The 9302-nt window shown below is 36.9% G+C and overlaps 1 pseudogene; it reads left to right on the top strand.

Annotated features, from left to right (window-relative positions):
* Positions 1 to 8045: 8045 nt before the first annotated feature.
* On the top strand, positions 8046 to 8856 carry LOC143673057 (olfactory receptor 2AK2-like; annotated as a pseudogene).
* The last annotated feature ends 446 nt before the right edge of the window (positions 8857 to 9302 follow it).

Raw genomic sequence — 9302 nt, 5'->3', positions numbered from 1 at the left:
CTTTCTTTAAACTTTCACTGAAGAGTGCTGATATTGCATTCAAATGCCACCTTGAAACCTCTCCCTGCTGACAATACCAGGATTGATACTGTCTTCACTGCATTCTTGGATGTGCAATCCTTCCCATGAAGAATAAAGAATGGAGCCATGGCCTCTTTCTGTGGGTCTTCTCTTAGCTTCTCCTGGGATTTTCTCTAAGCTCTATGACCATTGTCAATAAGTCTTAGTTTGGTCAAGTTTTTATTAATGGAATTTATTAAGTTAAAAGTTTACAATTTTAAGCCCATAAAAATATCCAAAATAATGCATCTAGAGAAAGATAATTTGACTCAAGATATGCCAATGGGCCTAGAACATCTTTTTCAGCTGGGAAAGCATGTGGTGGCCCCACAGCTTTTGGTTTCAAGCAGTTTACCTTGGGGATGTTTTCTTTCTGCATCTCCAAAGGTCTCTGGCTGCTTTGGTGCTGAAATGGTTCCTTCTCAAAGAACGCCATTAAACAACCCAACTTGCTTCCAAAGTAAGAACAATGGCTATCTATGAGTGCTATCTTTAGTATTTTACATGTTTTCTTATTGTAGTTACAAGTACATTATGCAAAATTTTCCATTCTAACCATCTTAAAGTGTACAATTCAATAATGCTTAGCATATTTATTATGTGCAACCAACACCACTATCTGTTTCCAGATAATTTTCTTCATCTTTTGATTGGTGTTATGCTTATATTCATAGTATTGTATTTTACAAGAATATATAAAATAAAAGAGAAATACATTGTACGTTAAGAAAGACAAAGGATATACGTTTAAAATATAAATATGGCAGGGGTGCAAGGGTAGTTCAGTGGTAGAATTCTCACCTGCCATGTGGGAGACCTGGGTTTGATTCCTGGTCCATGTACTTCCCAAAACAAACAGACAGTAAGAAAAAACAACACACAAAAAATTCAACAAATGGTGCTGCAATCATGGGATACTCACTTGGAAAGGGAATGAAATGTGACCTCGCCATACAGCATACAAAAGAATACAGATAAGGCAAAGATATTTTATTTTGAACAGAATAGCAATTAAATCAATACTGTTCAATGAATATATTGAATTCTAATTAGCTAGTAAGCCATGTGACTTTCTGATTCATAACACTTACCTTTCTCATCTAGGAAGCAGGCTACAAGTAATGTTAATGTCTGTGTGTATAAATATGCCCAGTCAAAGGAACAAACCAACAATTCAAATGAGATACAGGAGCTGAAACAATTAATTCAGAACATATGAACAGACATGGAAAACATCATCAAAAACCAAATCAATGAATTGAGGGAGAATATGAAGAAGGCAAGGAATGAACAAAAAGAAGAAATGGAAAGTCTGAAAAAGCAAATCACAGAACTTGTGGGAATGAAAGGCACAGTAGAAGAGATGAAAAAAGCTATGGAAACCGACAATGGTAGATTTTGAGAGGCAGAGGATAAGATTAGTGAACTGGAGGACAGAACATCTGAAATCCAATAAGAAACAGACATTATATGGGAAAAATGGAAAAATATGAGCAGAGACTCAGGGAATGGAATGACAATATGAAGCACATGAATATACATGCTGTGGCTGTCCCAGAAGGAGAAGAGAAGGGGAAAAGAAGGAGAAAAACTAATGGAGGATATTATCACAGAAAATTTCCCAACTCTTATGAATGACTTAAAATTACAGATTCAAGAAGTGCAGCACACCCCAAAGAGAATAGATCCAAGTAGTCATACTCCAAGACACTTACTATTCAGAATGTCAGAGGTCAAAGAAAAAGAGATCTCGAAAGCAGCAAGAGAAAAGCAATCCATCACATACAAGGGAAACCCAATAAGATTATGTGTATATTTCTCAGCAGAAATCATAGAGGTGAGAAGACAGTGGAATGATATTTATAAATTACTAAAAGAGAAAAACTGCCAACCAAGAATTCTATATCCAGCAAAATTGTTCTTCAAAAATGAAGGAGAAATTAAAATATTTTCTGACAAAAAATCACTAGGAGAAATTGTGAACAAGAGACCAGCTGAAATACTAAAGGGAGCACTAGAGACAGATATGAAAAGACAAAAGAAAGAGGTGTGGAGAAGAGTGTAGAAAGGAAGAATAAGAGTAAAGGTAAAGAGAAGGAAAATTAGACATGACATATAAAATCCAAAAGACAAAATGGTAGAAGAAATTACTACCCATACAGTAATAACACTAAATGTTAATGGATTGAATTCCCCAATCAAAAGACATAGTCTGGCAGAATGGATTAAAAAACAGGATCCTTCTATATGCTGTCTACAGGAAAGACATCTTAGACCCAAAGATAAACATAGGTTGAAAGTGAAAGGTTGGGAAAAGATATTTCATGCAAATAACAACCAGAAAAGAGTGGGAGTAGCTATACTAATATCCAACTAAATAGACTTCAAATGTAAATCAGTTAAAAGAGACAAAGAAGGACACTATGTACAAATAAAAAGAACAATTCAGCATGAAGACATAACAATCATAAATATTTATGCACTGAACCAGAATGCTCCAAAATACATGTTGCAAAGACTGAAAAGAGAAATAGATGCATCTACCACAATAGTTGGAGACTTCAATTACCAAATCTCATCAATACACAGAACATCTAGACAGAGCATCAATAATTTGAATATTGCAATAAATGAGCTAGACTTAACAGGCATTTATAGGACATTACACCCCACAGCAGCAGGGTACACCTGTTTCTCAGGTGCTCATGGATCATTCTCAAAGATAGCCCATATGCTGGGTTACAAAGCAAGTCTCAATAAATTTAAAAAGATTGAAATCATACAAAACACTTTCTCAGATAATAAAGGAATGATGTTGGAAATCAATAATAGACAGAGCACCAGAAAATTCACAAATATGTGGAGGCTCAAAAACACACTCTTAAACAGCCAGTGGGTCAAGGAAGAAATTACAAGAGAAATCAGTAAATATCTTGAGGCAAATGAAATGAAAACACAACATATCAAAACTGATGGGACAGGGTGGGCCATGGTGGCTCAGAAGACAGGAATGCTTGCCTGCAATGCCAGAGGACCCGGGTTCAATTCCCGCTGCCTGCCCATAAAAAAAACTGGTGGGACATAGCAAAGGCAGTGCTAAGAGGGAAATTTATTGCCCTAAATGCCTATATTAGAAAAGAAGAAAGGGCAAAAATTGAGGAATTAACTGTCCACTTGGAAGAAGTAGAGAAAGAACAGTAAACTAATGCCAAAGCAAGCAAAAGGAAAGAAATAACAAAGACTAGAGCAGAAATAAATGAAATAGAGAACAAGAAAACAGTTGAGAAAATCAATAAAACCAGAAGCTGGTTCTATGAGGGAAACAACAAGATTGGTGGACCCTTAGTGAGATTGACAAAAAGAAGAAGAGAGAAGATGCAAATAAATAAGATCAGAAATGGAAGAGGAAACATAACCACTGAGCTCACAGAAATAAAGGAAGTAATAACAGGATTCCATGAACAACTTTATGCTAATAATACAACAATGTAGATGAAATGGACAACTTCCTAGAAAGGCATGAACAACCAACTTTGACTCGAGAAGAACTAGACGATCTCAACACACCAATCACAAGTAAAGAAATTGAACCAGTCATTAAGAAGTTCCCCAAAAAGAAAAGTCCAGGACCAGATGGCTTCACATGAATTCTACCAAATATTCCAGAAAGAATTAGTACCAATCCTGCTCAAACTCTTCAAGCAAACTGAAGAGGAGGGAAAGTTATCTACCTCATTCTACAAAGCCAACATCACCCTCATACCACAGCCAGACAAAGATATTACAAAAAAAGAAAACTACAGACCAATCTCTCTAATGATTATAGATGCAAAAATCCTCAACAAAATTCTAGCAAATTGAATCCAGCAACACATTAAAAGAATTATACATCATGACTGAGTAGGATTTATCCCAGGTATGCAGGGATGTTGCAACATAAGAAAATCAATTAATGTATTACACCATATCAACAAATCAAAGCAGACAAATCACATGATCATGTCAATTGATGCAGAAAAGGCATTTGACAAAATTCAACATCCTTTCCTTTTGAAAACACTTCAAAGGATAGGAATAGAAGGGAGCGTCCTTAAAATGATAAAGGGAATATATGAAAAACCCACAGCTAATATCATCCTCAAAGGGAAAAACTGAAAATTTCCCCCCTAAGATCAGGAACAAGACAAGGATGTCCACTATCACCACTGTTATTCAACATTATGTTGGAAGTTCTAGCCAGAGCAATTAGACCAGAAAAAGAAATACAAGGCATCAAAATTGGAAAGGAAGAAATAAAACTCTCACTGTTTACAGATGATATGATACTATATGTCAAAAACCCTGGAAAATGCACAGCAAAACTACTGGAGCTAATAAACGAGTACAGCAAGGTGGCAGGTTGCAAGATCAACACTCAAAAATCTGTAGTGTTTGTATACACTAGTAATGAACAATCTGTAGGGGAAATCAGGAAACTAATTCCATTTACAATTGCAACCAAAAGAATAAAATATTTAGGAGTAAATTTAACTAAAGAGACAAAAGACCTGTACAAAGAAAACTACAAGAGATTGTAAAAAGAAATCACAGAAGACCTAAATAAATGGAAGGGCGCACCATGTTCATGGAAGACCAAATAAAGTTAAGATGCCAATTCTACCTAAATTGATTTACAGATCAGAGCAATACTAATCAAAATCCCAACAACTTACTTTTCAGAAATAGAGAAACCAATAACCAAATTTATCTGGAAGGGCAAGGTGCCCCGAACTGCTAAAAGCATCCTGAGGAAAAAAATGAAGCCGGAGGTCCCACGCTGCCAGACTTTAAAGCACATTATGAAGCTACAGTGGTCAAAACAGCATGATACTGGCATAAAGATAAATATATTGACCAATGGAATCGAATGGAGTGTTCAGATATAGACCCTCTGATCTATGGACAATTGATCTTTGATAAGGCAGTCAAGCCAACTCACCTGGGACAGAGCAGTCTCTTCAATAGATGGTGCCTACCTAACTGGATATCCATATGTAAAGGAATGAAAGAGGACCCATATCTCACACCTTATACAAAAGTTAACTCAAAATGGATCAAAGACCTAAACATTAGGTCTAAGACCATAAAAGAGTGAGAGGAAAATATCTTATAAATCTTATACTTAGAGGCAGTTTTATACAACTTACACCCAATGCAAGAGCACTGAAGACAGAAAGAAATGAGAACTCCTCAAAATTAAACACTTTTGTGCATCAAAGAACTTCATCAAGAAAGTAGAAAGACAGCCTACACAATGGGAGACAATATTTGGAAATGACATATCAGATAAAGGTCTAGTATCCAGAATTTATAAAGTGATTGTTCAAGTCAACAACAAAAAGACAGCCAATCCAATTACAAAATGGGAAAAAGACTTGAACAGACACTTCTCAGAAGCGGAAATACAAATAGCCAAAAGACACATGAAGAGATGCTCAACTTCCCTGGCCATCAGAGAAATGCAAATCAAAACCGCAATGAGATATCATCTCACACCCACGATAATGGCCATTATCAACAAAACACAAGATGACAAGTGCTAGAGAGGATGCGGAGAATGAGGCACACTTATTCACTGTAGGTGGGAATGTGAAATGTTGCAACTGCTGTGGAAGGCAATTTGACAGTTCCTCAAAAATCTGAATATAGAATTGCCATATGACCCGGCAATAACATTGCTAGGAATCTACTCAAAGGACGTAAGGGCAAGGACACAAATGGACATTTGCACACCAATGTTTATAGCATCATTATTTACAATTGCAAAGAGATGGAAACAGCCAAAATGTCCATCAGCAGACGAGTGGAATATACACACAATGGAACATTATGCAGCTCTAAAACAGAATAAAGTTATGAAGTATGTAACAACATGGATGGACTTTGAGAACATTATGCTGAGTGAGACTAGCCAAAAACAAAAGGACAAATACTGCATGGTCTCACTGATATGAACTGACATTAGTGAAATAAAACTTCATTGGTAACAGAGACTATCAGGAGATAAAAATAGGGCAAGATATTGGGTTATTGGAGCTGAAGGGATACAGATTGTGCAACAGATTTGAAAATAAAAACTCATAAATGGACAACACAATATTACCTAACTGTATTACAATTATGTTAAAACACTGAATGAAGCTTCATGTGAGAATGATAGAGGGAGGAGGGCTGAAGGTATAAATGAAATCAGAAAGAAAGATAGATGTTTAAGATTGAGGTGGTATAAACTAGGAATGCCAAGAGTGTATGATAATAGTGACTAAATGTACAAATTTTAAAAAATTTAAAAAATGTACAAATTGTAAAAAATTTTTAAAAAGTGCATGAATAAGAACAAATGAATGTGATTACTGCAGGGTGCTGAAAATAGATGGTAATTAATATTTTAAAATTTCACCTATGTGTGAGACTAAAGCAAAAAGTATTTATTTGGTACAAAATTTCCTAATATAACTTATGTAGATAGCTTGATTGAACACAAGTACTTGGAATCTTGGGTAGGACATGATATTTTGTTGGTTTGTCCAGAGTGATGCCCCAATGAAACCCGGAGTCATTTGATCAGTGAGTGGAAAAGTATTTGCAAAGTCCCCTTTGGGGAATGGTGAGAATGGGGAGAAATTCAACTTTCCCAAGTTCAATTCTTGATATTCTCACAAGCAGTGTGAGAAAGCTATAGGCTGAGTCCCCAATTTGGAGTTTGTTCACATGAAACTTAACCCTACAAAGGATAGGTCAAGTCTACTTAAAATTTAGGCCTAAGAGTCACTCCCAAGAGAGCTTCTTTTGTTGCTCAGATGTGGCCTCTCTCCACCCAACACAACAAGCAATCTCACCACCTTCCCCCTGTCTACGTGGGACATGACTCCCAGGGGTGTTAACCTTCCTGGCAACGTCAGACCGAAATCCTGGAATGAGCTGAGGCTCAGCATCAAGGGATTGAAAAAACTTTTGTGACCAAAAGGGAGAAGAGTGAAATGAGACAAATTGTCAAAGGCTGAGAGATTCCAAACAGAGTCGAGAGGTTATCCTGGAGATTATTCTTAAGCATTAAGTAGATATCACCTTGTTATTCAAGATTTAGTGGAGAGGCTGAAGGGAACAGCCTGAAAATGTAGAGCTGTGTTCCAGTGGACATGTTTCTTGATGATGATTGAATAATGACATGGCTTTCACAATGTGAATATGTGATTGTGAAAACCTTGTGTCTGATGCTCCTTTTATCTACCATGTCAAGAGATGGGCAAGTCATATGGAATATAAATAAATAATGGGGGAAAAATTTTAAAATAAATTTAGTTTGAAATGCTAGTGGTAAATGAAAATTAGGGGTAAGGGTTATGATATGTATAATCTTTTTTCTCTGTTATCATTTTATTTCTTTTTCTGTTGTCTTTTCATTTATTTTTCTGAATTGACACAAATGTTCTCAGAAATGATGAATATACAACTATGTGATGATATTGAGAATTACTGATTATATATGTAGAATAGAATGATACATTAATGTTTTGGCTTGTTCTTAATTTTTTAAATAAATAAATTAATTAATTTAAAAAAGAATGGGTTTAGAACATTCATTTTGAGTGCTTGAAGTGTGCTGATGTACATATAATAAACAACATAAGACTAGTAAATAGTTTACAGTAAATGACTTATATCTTGTATGCCCTTTGTGATTCTCACCCTCAGGTGAAGATATGAATGTTATTGATGCATCACTGAATTTGAGAATTCTTAATAAAAAACTGAAAGCATGTTTCAATGGCAAAGTTTTGAAACTTCTATGAATAAAATATGAAAATGAATGAAGCTATAGCTCATTATTGGTGAATATTTCCCTATTGCCTTTCAGTTGAAGATTCCCTATTACCTTTTAGTTGGAGATGGGAATGAATGAGACAAGGGGAATGGATTTTATTTTCCTTGGGCTCTTCCCTGGCATGGGGCATGCTGACCCCCTCATTGGTATGATCATCGTCATCTATGTTGCTGCTCTCCCAGGGAATTCCACACTGATTCTCCTCATCCTGGTGGATTCCAGGCTCCACACACCCATGTACTTCCTTCCCACCCAGCTTTCCCTCATTGACCTGCTTCTCATCTCCTCCACTGTCCCTAAGATGGCCAATGACTTCTGCTCAGGGAAGAGAAATATTTCAAATGCAGCCAATGGGATGCAGATGTTTCTTTTTCTGATGTTGGGGATGCTGAGTGCATTCTCCTCACTCTAAATACCTGGGATTGCTATGTGGCCATCTGCCATCTGCTGAGATACCCAGTCATTATGAGCCAGAGGGCCTTCCAGATGTTTTCATGTGGTCCTGGGCTGGGGGTGCCCTAGATGCTCTAGTCCAGACTGCATACCCCGTGCACTTACCTAAGTGTGGCCACAAGGAGATAGAACACTTCTTCTGTTAAGTCTCCTATGAGGATACTTCCACACATAAGTTGACAATACTTGTGATGGGTATTGTCCTACTCCTTATACCCCTTATAGCCATCTTTTCCTCCTATACCATAAGCTTATTTACTGTTCTCCTCATGAATTCCCCCAAGGGAAGGAACAAAGCTGTGGGCACTTGCTCCTCCCACCTGATGCTTGCAGGGCTCTTTTATGGACCAGCCATCTTCACTTATGAGTTCTGGTTCCTCACATAGCCCCAATCATACCAAAGCTGTATAAGTGTTCTTTTTAATCATTGCCTCTCATTGAACCTCTTTATTTACAGCCTGAGAAATAAAGATGTTTGAAGGGCATTGAAGAAAATATTGGGAAAGTCTCTTATAGGAGCAAGGGTTGAAACAAGACCTGCAGAATTTGTTGGGAGCAGCTGGCGTCAGGGTGGGGGCAGTAGTAAACTGTGGAGATTGTTATATAGAACACTATGGGAGGAAAAGAATGTCTACCCCAAATGGTTGTGTTAAGTATGAAGGAAGAGAGCACTGAAAAAAATAAGCACTCTGTTCCCTCTGGAAATGCATGCATGCCTTTTGTCACCCTGTAGTATATAGGCTGGAATGTGGTTAAGAATAAAGTTGTCTGTTGTCTGTTATTGCTGATCTTCAGACCGTCTGATCCCATCTCTTTCTCATCATTCCTTAATATCTTTCGAGCTCCATTCCGTAGGAAGCAACATCTAGTAGCCAATGTAGGACACAAAGAAGAAGAAGACTCCAAAACAACATTCAGGAACCAA

The sequence above is a fragment of the Tamandua tetradactyla genome, unplaced genomic scaffold, assembly GCF_023851605.1.
Source record: "Tamandua tetradactyla isolate mTamTet1 unplaced genomic scaffold, mTamTet1.pri URTXT_11a, whole genome shotgun sequence".
Classification (NCBI taxonomy): Eukaryota; Metazoa; Chordata; class Mammalia; order Pilosa; family Myrmecophagidae; genus Tamandua; species Tamandua tetradactyla.
Note: the sequence above shows the minus strand (reverse complement) of the source record. Positions and strands in the feature narration are given on the sequence as shown.